A 13,372-nucleotide genomic window follows, 5' to 3' on the forward strand; every position below is an offset into this window, starting at 1 on the left:
CTTACAGCAACATCTATCAAGCCAGTTTGAAAATGACCCCTTTTGAAGCATTGTACGAAAGGAGGTGCAGGACACCATTGTTGTGGGACGAAGTTGGAGACCGTCAGTTATTTGGACCAGATTTGATTAAAGGGTTTGAAGATTAGGTTAAGCTGATTCGCGATAGACTCAAGGTAGCCCAGTCCAGGCAGAAGAGGTATGCGGATTCTAAACGCAAGGAGATAGTTTATGAAGTTGGAGTCAGAGTGTATCTTCGTGTATCACCACTTTGAGGAGTGAAGTGCTTTGGAGTTAAGGGAAAGTTAGCACCACGTTTTGTGGGACCATACAAAGTTTTGGGACATATGGGAGAAGTTGCTAACAAGTTGGAATTGCCCGAAGGATTGTCAGGAGTTCACGATGTGTTCCACGTTTCTCAGTTGAAGAAGTGCCACGCAGAGATGGCTGATATCCCTCTGAGAGATACAGTGCCACTGGAAGCGATTCAATTGGATAGCGACTTGACTTACGAGGAGAAACCAGTCAAGATTCTCGATTTTTCCAGCCGAGTCATACGCAGCAAGGTTATCAAGTTTTGCAAGGTTCAGTGGAGCCATGATACCAAGGATGAAGGCACCTGGGAACGGGAGGAAGACCTACGCAAGGATCACCCTCACCTATTTTCTAGCCAACCCGAATCTTGAGGGCGAGATTCATCTTAAGGGGGGTAGGTTTGTAACATATCAAATTCTTCAAATTTGGAATGTTATGCATTAGATCATCTTTGCATATCATATTTTATCGCATTTGGGCTTGATCCTAGAAATTCTGCGCAACTCAAGGACCCACGGAGAGAGTTGGGAATTTCGTTATTTTCATATTTGAGTTTACTCGAATTTTGAAAAAGAGGATTGTTTGATTTTAATTATTTTCTCTTCGAATATTTTTTTATAAAAAGAAAAAAGAGACGATAAAATGACTTCCTCAAAATAAAGAAATATTGGAAATTTAATATTAAAATCAAATATGATATTTTATTCGGAGTTTTATTGCTATTTTATTTGAATTAGGAAAAATATACGTTTTTCAAAATTGCATTACAGTCCCAAATAAATGTTCACTTGTACGGTAGATTTTTAGAGGACGAGAAAAATTTATTTCAGGATTTTTGGAGTCCATTTAGTATATCTTTTCTTCGTTTTTCTGCACGGATTTATTTAAAAAAAGGTCGAACCGACTTGGGCCGCCGTAGGCGACCCGGACTCTGCCTCACCCCAGGCTTTATAAGCCCACGACCCCGCCAGCCCCAGCCCACCCCAGCTACCGCTGAACCCAAGCTGCGCCTCGAGCCCCGCACCACGTCGCGCCGCCGCCGCCGCCGGAGTTGACCGCCGCCATTGTTTTTTTCTTCGGTCTATTTTGGTAAACCCTAGATCTACATCTGTTTTTTTATTTTCCGGTTTATTTCTTTTTTCCGTCGATTTAATTATTTAGCGAGCGCCCGTTTGTTCATTCGTTTTAATGAATGGTTTTCACCATTTATCCGCAAACAGCGAACGTTCGTTCGTTAGCCTGTTCGTCAGTTTTTCTTTCTCTCGGATTTTTCGCGATTATTTTCGATTGCGATTGTCGGTGTACTAGAATAGGGGTACCCTAGTACCCCGAACTTGTGCACGGGCAGTTGCGGCACCCCGCGGCAAGGCTTGCCGGGCGAACGCCAAGATCCTCTGTGGTTCCCTTGGGGCCATTCAAGAACAAAGTATTTAAGCTCAAGAGACAAGGCCCCGGCAAGAGGAGCTTGCCGGGAAGGCCAACCAAGGCACTCCAAGGAAGTTGCCGCGAGGCGCCACGCGCTCCGGCAAGGCAACAAGGCCCCGGCAAGAGGAGCTTGCCGGGAAGACCAACCAAGGTACCTCGAGGCCCGGTGAGCGACAAGCTTCCGGACCCGACAAGATAACAGCAGCGGGAAGGCGCTTGCCGCGGCAGGCGGCCACTCTGTGCCCACGCTCCAGCGCATCCACCAACGTGTCGCTCTGGGGGCCTCTCCAGGCGCGCGTGGTGGGAGGCTGTGCAGCCAGCGGTGCGCAGTGGCATGCGAAGCTGACAAGATCGCCATCGTGGCGAACGGTGGCGCCCCTAACGGTCCTTTTCTGCACTGTTTGGGTGACTCAGACGGGCATTTAATGCCCTTGTCCTCTGCCGTCAGGGTTAGGTAGGGTGCACTGTACAAGTAACTGTACCAACCACCTCGCTTTTTACATTTGTACCCTTCTTTGCGTTGCCACCTGTCGGCGACCCCTTTAGCGTATAAAAGGAGGCCCAAGTGCAACGTAGAGGGGGGGGACAGGTTCACGAGGTTCGACTGGTTCGGAATCCAGAAAAACACTATGCTCTCTCTCTGGAGCAAGAACACAAAATAATCAAACAAGCAGTAGTAGGAGTGTTATCTCTCCGGAGAGCTCCGAAGCTGGGTAAACTGCTCGTGTGCTTCACCTCGATCTGCTCTTCGTGTGATCTCCGCCCCCCGCCGAACCGAAAGGGGCTCGGTCCGCCGGGCCCATAGTTGTTCGTGGATCAGTTTCCCCGACATCTTTGGCGCGCCAGGTAGGGGGCGTCGAGATTGTGTGAACCTGATCCGGCGTTCACACGAGCTAGATCTTCATTCCCTTCATCAACATGGCACCGAAGAAGAAGACTTTGGCGGCAGCTGCTCCGTCCACGTCACTTCCGCCACCGTTGGAGCAAACGGGTGGTGGAATGGACTCCGGCGGAAGAATGGACATCGACGAGGAAGCTTATGATGCTGCCAGGTCCAAGGACAAGGCTGCACAAACCTCGGCGACTGTACATGTTCCGCGCCACTCTCAGGAGGCGCAAGACCAACAGCGTCATGGCACTTGCAGTGCCATACGCATGATAGGCCAAGACCAAGCTGGTGGATCTCGGGGCGCTCAAGACCAGCATGCACGCCAGCGTGCTGGCACGAGCGGGGCACGGTCGCCTAAACGGGATACTGCTCCTTCTAACATAGTTAGAAGTCCGAGCACGTCCCGCTCCTCGCGCCGTCAGCCACTGCCACCCACCACTCCAGCAGAAGCTTTGGTGCGAGCTCAACTGCTCCTAGATTACCCTCCGACGTCGGACAAGATCGACGAATGGAGGGCCACCATTCGGAGTCTCATCGGCTACGCCAACGGCAACACTCCACGGCGGCCGAGCGCGTCACCGCCGCGGCAGGGTTGCCGGGCGCGAGCCGGTGGCGACGAAACGGGTGGAGGTGCAACTACCATGCAATCACCGCCCCGAAGGCCAAGATTGCCGACTCGCCGGATCCACCTCGACAGCGACTCCACCGCATCGTCGGATCCACAAGCTCGTCGCGATCAGCGCCAAGTTCTTCATGATCGACAACAAGAAGACGCTCGAACTCGCATCGAGCGCCGAAGAGAAGCGCGACGTCAACCCGACAAGCGCGCTGGGCCCTCTGTTGACATGCATGCGCTAGGGGAACCAGGCGATCTGCCATGCGCGGTAGGTTGCCCTGCGTTCACTCGTGAGCTGCGGCAAGTCCAGTGGCCCAGCACGAAGAACTTCAAACCAGATGTACCGGAGAAGTACGACGGCAAGACGCATCCGTCGGAGTTCCTCAGCATCTACACCATTGCGGTGCAGGCTGCCGGGGGACGGGATGACAAGATCCTTGCCAACTACTTCCCGCTGGTGCTCAAGCCCAACGTCAGATCCTAGCTCATGCACTTGCCGGACAACTCCATATCCTCTTGGGCTGATCTGTGCCATCAGTTTGTCGGCGCCTTCACAGGCAGACACAAGCCTCATGGCCAGGAGAGTGATCTTCATCTGCTCGCTGAGAAGGAAGGAGAGCCCTTGCGCAAGTACATTCAGAGATTCAGCAGTGTGCAGCACAACATCCTAGACGTCCACCCTGCCGCGGTGATCAGCGCGTTCCATCAGAACGTGCGAAACCGCAGGATGCGGGAGGAAATGGCGATGTGCAAGATCAGGGACGTCAGTGAGTTATATGCACTGGCCGACAAGTGTGCACGTGCTGAGGAAGGGAGGAGACTCCCCGGAGAGAATGTAGAAGCGGGAGGATCTGACAGTGAAGATGATGCCCCGGCAAGGAAAAACCGGCGGCGGAACAACAGGAAGAGGAAAGGCAAAGAGGTGCTAGTTGTTGAGCAGTCCGGCAACGGTGGTGGCGCCAAGGAAGCCAAAGCTGGTGACTCTGGCAAGGAGGTTGCCGCGGAGGTGGCGGTCACCGACAAGCAGGACGGCACCAACAAGCAGTATTGCAAGATCCACCGCACCAAGGGCCATGATCTCCAGAACTGTAAGAAAGTCGAGCAGCTTGTTGAGCAACAGAAAGCTGAATACGAGCGGCGCGACAAGGAGAAGGCCCAGGAAGGTGTTGGGGGATCCGGCAAGAAACGTCCCGGCCGAGGAGGACGCCGCGGCAAGGCCAAGCAGCGGCAAGGAGACAGACCTCCTCGCGGCCGCGACAAGGATGAAGATGACGACGACGATGAAGACATGGATGATGAGGAGACTGATGAGCAGGAGTTCCAGAAAGCCACAGAGGTCTTGTGCATTGATGGTGGTGCTTCTCTGCATACCTCGCACCGCCAGCTCAAGCAGTGGGTGTGGGAAGTTAATGCAGCAGAACCACCCGTCGAGTCACGCAAGCCTCTGAAATGGTCCAGCACGCCTATCATCTTTGATATTGAGGACCACCCTGATCGCATAACTGCGGTCGGGTGCTTGCCGATGTTGGTTTCACCAACAATCCGCAACCTCAAGGTCACTAAGATGCTAGTTGACGGCGGGGTCGGCTTGAACCTGATCTCCTCCGCGGTGCTCCAGAAACTCCAGATCCCTGACAGCGAGCTCGAAGAGACCGGTACATTTCAAGGAATCAACCCGGGAAGGAGCAAGCCGAAAGGAAAGATCACGTTGCCGGTAACATTTGGCAGCGAGCTGAACTTCAGGACTGAGAGGGTAACATTTGATGTTGCTGACTTTCCATTACCTTACAATGGAATCCTTGGCCGTCCGGCACTCGCCAAGTTCATGGCAGCCTCTCACTATGCGTACAACATAATGAAAATGCCAGGCCCGATAAGTATCATCTCTGTTCCTGGCGACAAGAAGGATGCTCTTATCTGTGCCGACAAGATCTACCAGGAAGCAGCAGCCGCAGCAGAACACAAGACACTTGCCGCTGAAGCTCCCGGGGGGAAGAAGAAGACCAAGTCCGGCAAGAGCTCTGATGCCCACTCCGGCAAGTGTACCTCTTCGGAGTGCTGCGCTACCGTCGAGGACGCACCATCGAGCTCCACCGGCAAGTGTAAGAAGGCAATGGCAGCTCCACCTGAGACCAAGAAGGTGTCCGCCAAGGAGGACGGCACTGGTGGTACCTTCACCATCAGCGCCACTCTTGACCCCAAATAGGAAAGCGCCCTCATTGCTTTCCTACGGGCGAATGTCGACGTGTTTGCGTGGCAACCGTCTGATATCCCCGGTGTTCCCAGGAAAGTAATTGAGCACCACCTTGCCGTCTATCCTCATGCGCGGCCCGTCAAGCAGAAAGTCAGGAAACAGGCAGTGGAGCGCCAAGAATTCATCGCAGAAGAAATCAAGAAGTTGGAAGCAGCAGGCCTTGTTATAGGAGTGCTCCATCCCATGTGGTTGGCCAATCCTGTTGTCGTGCGCAAGGCTAACGGGAAATGGAGGCTTTGTATTGACTTTACTGATGTTAATAAAGCTTGTCCCAAAGACCCATTTCCCTTGCCGCGCATTGACCAGATTGTTGACTCCACAGCCGGATGTGATTTGCTTTCATTTCTTGATGCATACTTAGGATACCATCAGATCTTCATGGTAGAAGAGGATGAAGAGAAAACCGCATTTATCACCCCGTGTGGCACGTACTGCTTCGTACGGATGCCTTTCGGTTTGAAGAATGCTGGTTCAACATTCGCAAGGGTAGTCCACCACGCTTTTGAGCCGTAGATGCACAGAAATGTGGAAGCCTACATGGATGACATAGTGGTCAAAAGCAAGAACAGGGCGACCCTGATTCAAGATTTAGACGAGACATTTGCAAATCTGCGCAAGATCAACCTCAAGCTTAACCCCGAGAAGTGCGTGTTTGGAGTCCCTTCCGGCAAGCTTCTCGGGTTCTTCGTGTCTCAACGGGGAATTGAAGCCAATCCCGACAAGATCAAGGCCATTGAGCAGATCGAAGCACCAAAGCGCGTCAAAGATGTACGAAGGCTTGCCGGTTGTGTGGCTGCTCTCAGCAGGTTTATCTCTAGATCTGCTGAGCGCGCCCTGCCATTTTTCAAAATTTTGAAAAAGGCAGGTCCAATAAAATGGACTCCGGAGGCAGAGGCTGCGCTGCAGGACTTGAAGAGATACCTGTCCTCCACTCCAACACTTGTCGCACCTAAGCCGCAAGAGAAGTTGCTGCTGTATATAGCGGCAACCAATCAAGTGGTTAGTGCTGCGTTAGTGGCGGAGAGGGAGGCAGATGATGAGCCAGCAACCACGGCAGATGCATCCAGCGACAAGCAGGGGGCTTCGCCGACAAGCTTTGGTCCCGACAGAGATGGATCTGCGCAGGAGCATGATAAGATGCAGAAGAGAATGGTGCAGCGTCCAGTTTACTTTGTCAGTTCCCTTCTACAGGGGGCTAGATCAAGGTACTCTGGAGTGCAGAAGTTGCTTTTCGGCCTCCTCATGGCCTCGAGAAAGCTGCGCCATTACTTCCAAGCACATGAGATCACAGTCGTCACTCGCTTTCCGCTGAAAAGGATACTGCAAAATCCAGAAGCGATAGGCAGGATTGTCGAGTGGGCGCTGGAACTGTCAAGCTTTGGCCTCAAGTTTGAGAGCACTTCAACTATCCAAAGCAGAGCATTGGCAGAGTTCATAGCAGGATGGACGCCAACACCAGATGAAGAAATTCCAGAGACGAGCATCCCCGTCAAAGAGGCAAGCAAAGAGTGGCTGATGTACTTTGATGGTGCCTTCTCGCTGCAAGGCGCCGGTGCGGGCGTGCTGCTTGTCGCGCCCACCGGAGAGCACCTCAAGTACGTAGTCCAGATGCACTTTCCCAAGGAGCAAGCAACCAACAATACTGCAGAGTATGAAGGATTGCTTGCCGGTCTTAGAATCGCAGCAGACCTTGGGATCAAGAAGCTCATTGTCAGGGGTGACTCACAGCTTGTCGTCCGCCAAGTGAACAAGAACTACCAGAGTCCATTGATGGAAGCATATGTTGGTGAAGTGAGGAAGCTAGAAGAGCACTTTGACGGCCTACAGATGGAGCATATCCCAAGAGCTCAGAATGACATTGCTGATGGCCTGTCAAAGTGCGCCGCACTAAAGTTACCTGTGGAACCAGGGATCTTTGTGCTCAAGTTGACTCAACCATCCGTAACACCATCAACTGGACAAAGCAAGAAGAGGAAGTTGGTTTCTGGTGACTACTTTCCGGCAGAGCTCCGCAAAGCCGCCGCCAAGAAAGTCCCCAAGATCAACACCAAGGATGCTGAGGGGCAGTCTGCTCCGGCAAGCCTTATGGTTTGTCCCGTTGAAGCAGACGCTCCCGACAAGTTTTGCTCCGGCAAGCTTGCCGGGGAACATCAAGCTCCGGCAGGGCCGCAAGTCCTTGCCGTAGAAGCGGATGTTCCCGCAGCAGCAGATGTGCCTTTAGTCCTTGTTGTCGAGCCACAAGCTCCAGCATGGGCACAGCAGATTGTCCATTTCCTTCAGACAAGAGAACTTCCCGAAGAGCAAGAAGAAGTGGAAAAAGTAGCCCGGCGGTCAAGTATGTACCAGTTTGTCGATAGCATACTGTACAGAAGAAGACTCAACGGTGTGAAATTGAAGTGTATTTGCCGGGAAGATGGACAAAAGCTATTGGCAGAGATACATGGAGGCATATGTGGCCACCACATTGGCGCAAGAGCACTTGCCGGCAAAGCTTTCCGGCAAGGTTTCTTTTGGCCGACAGCCCTCCAGGATGCAACTGCACAAGTAACCAAGTGTGAAGCGTGCCAGTTCCACTCCAAACAGATACACCAGCCAGCTCAAGCTCTCCAGACGATCCCTTTATCCTGGCCATTTTTGGTCTGGGGGCTCGATATCCTCGGCCCTTTCCCTCGAGCTGTCGGGGGATTTGAGTACTTGTACGTCGCAATTGACAAGTTCAGAAAGTGGCTGGAAGTGCAGCCAGTGAGGAAGGTGACAGCACAGTCAGCAGTCAAGTTATTCAGGTCAATCGATTGCCGTTTCGGGATCCCTAACAGGATCATCACCGACAACGGCACGCAATTCACGAGCCGCACCTTCATGCAGTACGTCCAAGACCTTGGCGCCAAGGTCTGCTTCGCTTCTGTTGCTCATTTGAGAAGCAACAGTCAAGCAGAGAGGGCAAATGCTGAAGTGCTGCGCGGGTTCAAGACCAGAACTTTCGACAGGCTGTGCAAGTGCGGAAGAAACTGGATCGAGGAGCTGCCGGTGGTGCTTTGGTCGATCAGAACGACGCCAAATCAAGCCACTGGCTAGACGCCTTTCGCTCTAGTCTATGGAGCAGAGGCAGTTCTCCCCACGGAACTCATATACGGATCGCCTCGAGTGCTCACTTATGATGAGCTTGAGCAAGAACAGCTGCGACAAGACGACGCGCTGCTCCTTGAGGAAGATCGTCTTCAGGCTGCTGTACGAGCTGCTCGATACCAGCAAGCTTTGCGCTGCTACCATAGCCGCAAAGTTAAGGCTAGAAGCTTCGAGGAAGGCGACCTTGTTCTTCGGCGCGTTCAGTCCGCCAAGAATTCCAACAAGTTGACACCGAAGTGGGAAGGCCCTTATCGGGTGAAACGAGTCACAAGGCCCGACGCTGTCCGCCTTGAGATCGAAGATGGCATTCTGGTGAGCAACTCCTGGAACATAGAACATCTTCGTAAGTTTTTCCCGTAGGGCGCGGTTGTCGGAACCCGTTCCGGCAACCACCTTTTGTACAAGTCTTGCCGCTGTTGCATGTAATCCTTTGTACAAAGCCGGGCGCAGATCCCGTGCATAAATAAAACCCCATGTGCTTTGCACAACTTGTCCATTTCATGCATTAGTTCCTTTCTTGCATGCGTTATCTGACACTTTGTGCAGCACCTACATCTGGTAAGCAATAACGAGCCAAAGGGCTCCATATCATTATTTTCTCTTCTATCTTTTCTTTCTCAACAAAGGAAAAGAAGGTTCCCTCGCACACAAGTTTGCCGGGGGGAAGGAGAAGATTGTGGTATGGACCAGGCGTCGTTCAAGCAAAGTTTTGCCTTGCCGGGAAGCAAACGACAGAAAAGCTAAGTTGCCAAAGTTTGAGCAATCAGTTTTTAAATTTTTGAGTTATCTTCCTCGAACGACCCTGCTTTGTATGGAAAACCTGTGCGCGGAGGAACCAACTCGTGGCTAGTTGCGCCCTTACTTTGTTTCGAGTCCGCTCAACAACTTAAGTGTGCTGCATCTAGTCGCGACAAGGTTTCTTGTCAGAAGCAGCGCCGCCAGCAGGCTGCTGACGTTCCGCACTCAGCGCTCGCGGCTCGGGTGCCTGCGCCGACAAGTTCCCTAGAAGTGTAGGGTAAAAACATACAAAGGAAGGAATCTAGTAGAGGAAATAACATAGCAATTGATAACAGAAATAAAATTATGTTACAAGATAACTTGTCGCAGCTCTAACAGACTGTTTTCATAACATGATTAGCAGCGACAAGGGAAAAGAAGAAATGGGCGGCCTAGTCTACGCGATCGCCCTCAACCCTCTTGATCTCGCTCACCTTGTCCACAATGGGTGCGACAAGGGCCTTGAGTGCGTCCCGATCGGCGTCTGGCGGCAAGGACTTGAGGACGTTGGTGAAGCTGAGGCCTGGATTGCGGAAGGCCACCTTCATCAGCACCTTCTGGAGAACCCCGGCGCAGATTTTGCGCGACTCGTCAGCCAGCTGCTTTGGGATCCTCTCCCGGAGCCGCTGGAGTGCCGCCGCCACGCCCTTGAAGAACAGGCTGAGCTTGGCGCTGGGTTGGAGATTCTCGTCGGAGGGATACCCAAAGTCCTCCATCCCCAGCTGCGCCAGCTCCTCGTCGATGACTGCGGCAATATTCACCAGACCCTCGGTCCAGTGCTCCACAGTATCTCTGAACGAGTTCTGGGTAACTGCGATGCTCTCCAGCAGTGCCTTGTCAGCCTTGACCTTCTCCGACAAGGTCTTCTCCCGCTCCTTGGCGGCCTCCAACGTCTGCGTCAGCGTGGTAAGCTTCAACTCCAGGTCTGCATTGGAATCCTTGGCGGCGCTGAGCTCCTTGCCCCTCTCAGCGAGAAGACCTTGCAGCTCACCGTGGGCGGCAGCATCCTTCTCACGCTCACGCTTGAGCGCGGCAAGCTCCTCGCCGCTCTTCCCGATGTTGGCCTCCAGCTGCGCCACCTTCTCCTCCAGCTCTTTCTTGGCGGCCTCTGCGGTTGCGGCAGCGTCCTTTGCTTCCTTGAGCGCCCCGCCAAGTGCTTGCTTGCGCTCGGCGAGCTCCTCCTTGTAGCTGTCGAGGTTGGCCTTCCGCTGCACCAATTCGCCTTCTCGCGCGGACTGCTTCTCGGCGGCCAGCCTTTGTTCCTCCTCAGCTTCGGCCTTCTCGAGAAGGAAGGCCGTGCGCTCCTCGGTGAGTCGCTCCCGCTCCTGTGCCAGGGACCGGAGAGCTTCTTGATTGTGGCCCCGGAGCTCCTCCGCGCGCTTCTCCATATCAACTCCCGCCTTCGCGACAAGCGCTTCCCGGGAAGCCAGCTTGGCTTGCCGTGCACGGTAGAGTGACAGCAGCTTCCGCAGCAGCTGCTCCTCCTCAGGCTCGCCACTGCTGCTGCTGGGCGCGTCGACCAACGACAGTCCAGCAGAGGCGAGCACCTCCTCATCGAAAGTTTCCCCCTCGACCGGCGCCCTGGAGCTCGACGCCCAGGGTAGCTTGATGAAGATATCGTCGCCGGCCTTCAAGTAGGTGCCGGGCTGGGGCTCCTCGGAGCCCGGCTCCTTAGCAGCGGCAGAGGGATCAGCGGTCAGTGCAGCGCCTGGCGCTCCTGCGGCCTCAGGGTCGTCAGTGCGATCGCCCGACCCCTCGCCGGCTTCTGCAGCGGCAGCCTTGGCGGCCTCCTCGCCGGCAGTCTCATCAGCACCGGCCCCTTCTTCGTTAGCGGCGGCGTCGTCAGTGCTGCCATGTGCGCCTTCCTCGCCGGCGCCCTCTGTCTCCATTGACTCAGCAGCGGATGGGTCTGAAGAACAAAGAAGGGAGAAAAATCAATCAAAAATCCAAGAGAAGGGCGGGCAGAGCCCACAATAGAAGAACAGCGCGAAGAATGGGTACCCGTTTGGAGCCAGTTTCGAAGCAGCGGCCGGGAGTACCCTTGTGCGCGGATGCGCACGCGTCTCCGTCGCCCAAAAGAGGTAGAAGTACTCCCTCAGCTCCTTCGCGCCGAGCTGGGGGGAGAAGATCGCCCGCTCCTTCCGCAGCGCCGCGAGCCGCTGCGCCTCGGCCGACTTCACGCCCTTTCCCTTGTCGGCTTTCGGAGCCATGGCGGAGGTGGTGCGGGAGGTCGACGGCGTTGGTGATGCTGGTGGCAATGGGGGGCGGAGCGCTGCTCTCTCGGCTTCGAGAAGAAGGGAGGGGGGTGGCGGAGGTTCGTGAAGATGGAGTAGTAGCAACCAGCGAGGGGGAACGAACTGCCCCTGTTTCCTCTGCTTATAAAGAGGGACGGGGCGAACGTTTCGCCCTTCCAAATAAAGAACCACCCACGATCTCTCCCACAACGCCGCATTCAACGCGTGCCGTTAGGGGAGAGCGCGGTGGATACGAAGCGAGATTCGGCGTGGCCCAGTCCGCGTGTGCCCGTGCCCTGTCTTGGGCCTGGCCCAACAGCGCTCGGCACCGTGTCTGGCCCAGGCCCGGGGGCTCCTGTCGGTGTACTAGAATAGGGGTACCCTAGTACCCCGAACTTGTGCACGGGCAGTTGCAGCACCCCGCGGCAAGGCTTGCCGGGCGAACGCCAAGATCCTCCGTGGTTCCCTTGGGGCCATTCAAGAACAAAGTATTTAAGCTCAAGAGACAAGGCCCCGGCAAGAGGAGCTTGCCAGGAAGGCCAACCAAGGCACTCCAAGGAACTTGCCGCGAGGCGCCACGCGCTCCGGCAAGGCAACAAGGCCCCGGCAAGAGGAGCTTGCCGGGAAGACCAACCAAGGTACCTCGAGGCCCGGTGAGCGACAAGCTTCCGGACCCGACAAGATAGCAGCAGCGGCAAGGCGCTTGCCGCGGCAGGCGGCCACTCTGTGCCCACGCTCCAGCGCATCCACCAACGTGTCGCTCGGTGCGCAGTGGCATGCGAAGCTGACAAGATCGCCATCGTGGCGAACGGTGGCGCCCCTAACGGTCCTTTTCTGCACTGTTTGGGCGACTCAGATGGGCATTTAATGCCCTTGTCCCCTGCCGTCAGGGTTAGGTAGGGTGCACTGTACAAGTAACTATACCAACCACCTCGCTTTTTACATTTGTACCCTTCTCTGCGTTGCCACCTGTCGGCGACCCCTTTAGCGTATAAAAGGAGGCCCATGTGCAACGTAGAGGGGGGGGGACAGGTTCACGAGGTTCGACTGGTTCGGAATCCAGAAAAACACTACGCTCTCTCTCTGGAGCAAGAACACAAAATAATCAAACAAGCAGCAGTAGGAGTGTTATCTCTCCGGAGAGCTCCGAAGCTGGGTAAACTGCTCGTGTGCTTCGCCTTGATCTGCTCTTCGTGTGATCTCCGCCCCCCGCCGAACCGAAAGGGGCTCGGTCCGCCGGCCCCATAGGTGTTCGTGGATCAGTTTCCCCGACAGCGATTTCTGATCCGATTTTCGTTTTAGTTTAACCTTTCACTCGTTTATCAGAATCGGGCGATTCAAGCGCCTAGAGTTTCGTCTGGAAGCCCTCTTTCTGTTTAATAAACTTAAACAAGTTTTTGCTACTGTAAAATTTGACTTTAGTCCAGATTAGTAATCGAAGCTTGTTTCTTTCGCAGTTTGAGTTTTATTGATTCATTTGATTTGATTCTTTTTGCAAACCGGAGTTCTTAAGTTAACTTTCTGGTTAGATCTTCTTACTTGAGTTTTACCCGTGCATATTTGTTTGATTGCTTATTGTATGCTTGTTTGTTTGCGATAGAGTACCCAGAGTGCGAAGCGTGCTACTATGAGTCTCTAGGTTTCACGGATCATCAGCAAGGCAAGTAAAACTTTGATCATACCTTTTTACTACCCAGCTTTATTGCATTAGATCAATCCTCAAACAATTGCATGATTAG

Source organism: Triticum aestivum, chromosome 3A, assembly GCF_018294505.1.
Source record: "Triticum aestivum cultivar Chinese Spring chromosome 3A, IWGSC CS RefSeq v2.1, whole genome shotgun sequence".
NCBI lineage: Eukaryota > Viridiplantae > Streptophyta > Magnoliopsida > Poales > Poaceae > Triticum > Triticum aestivum.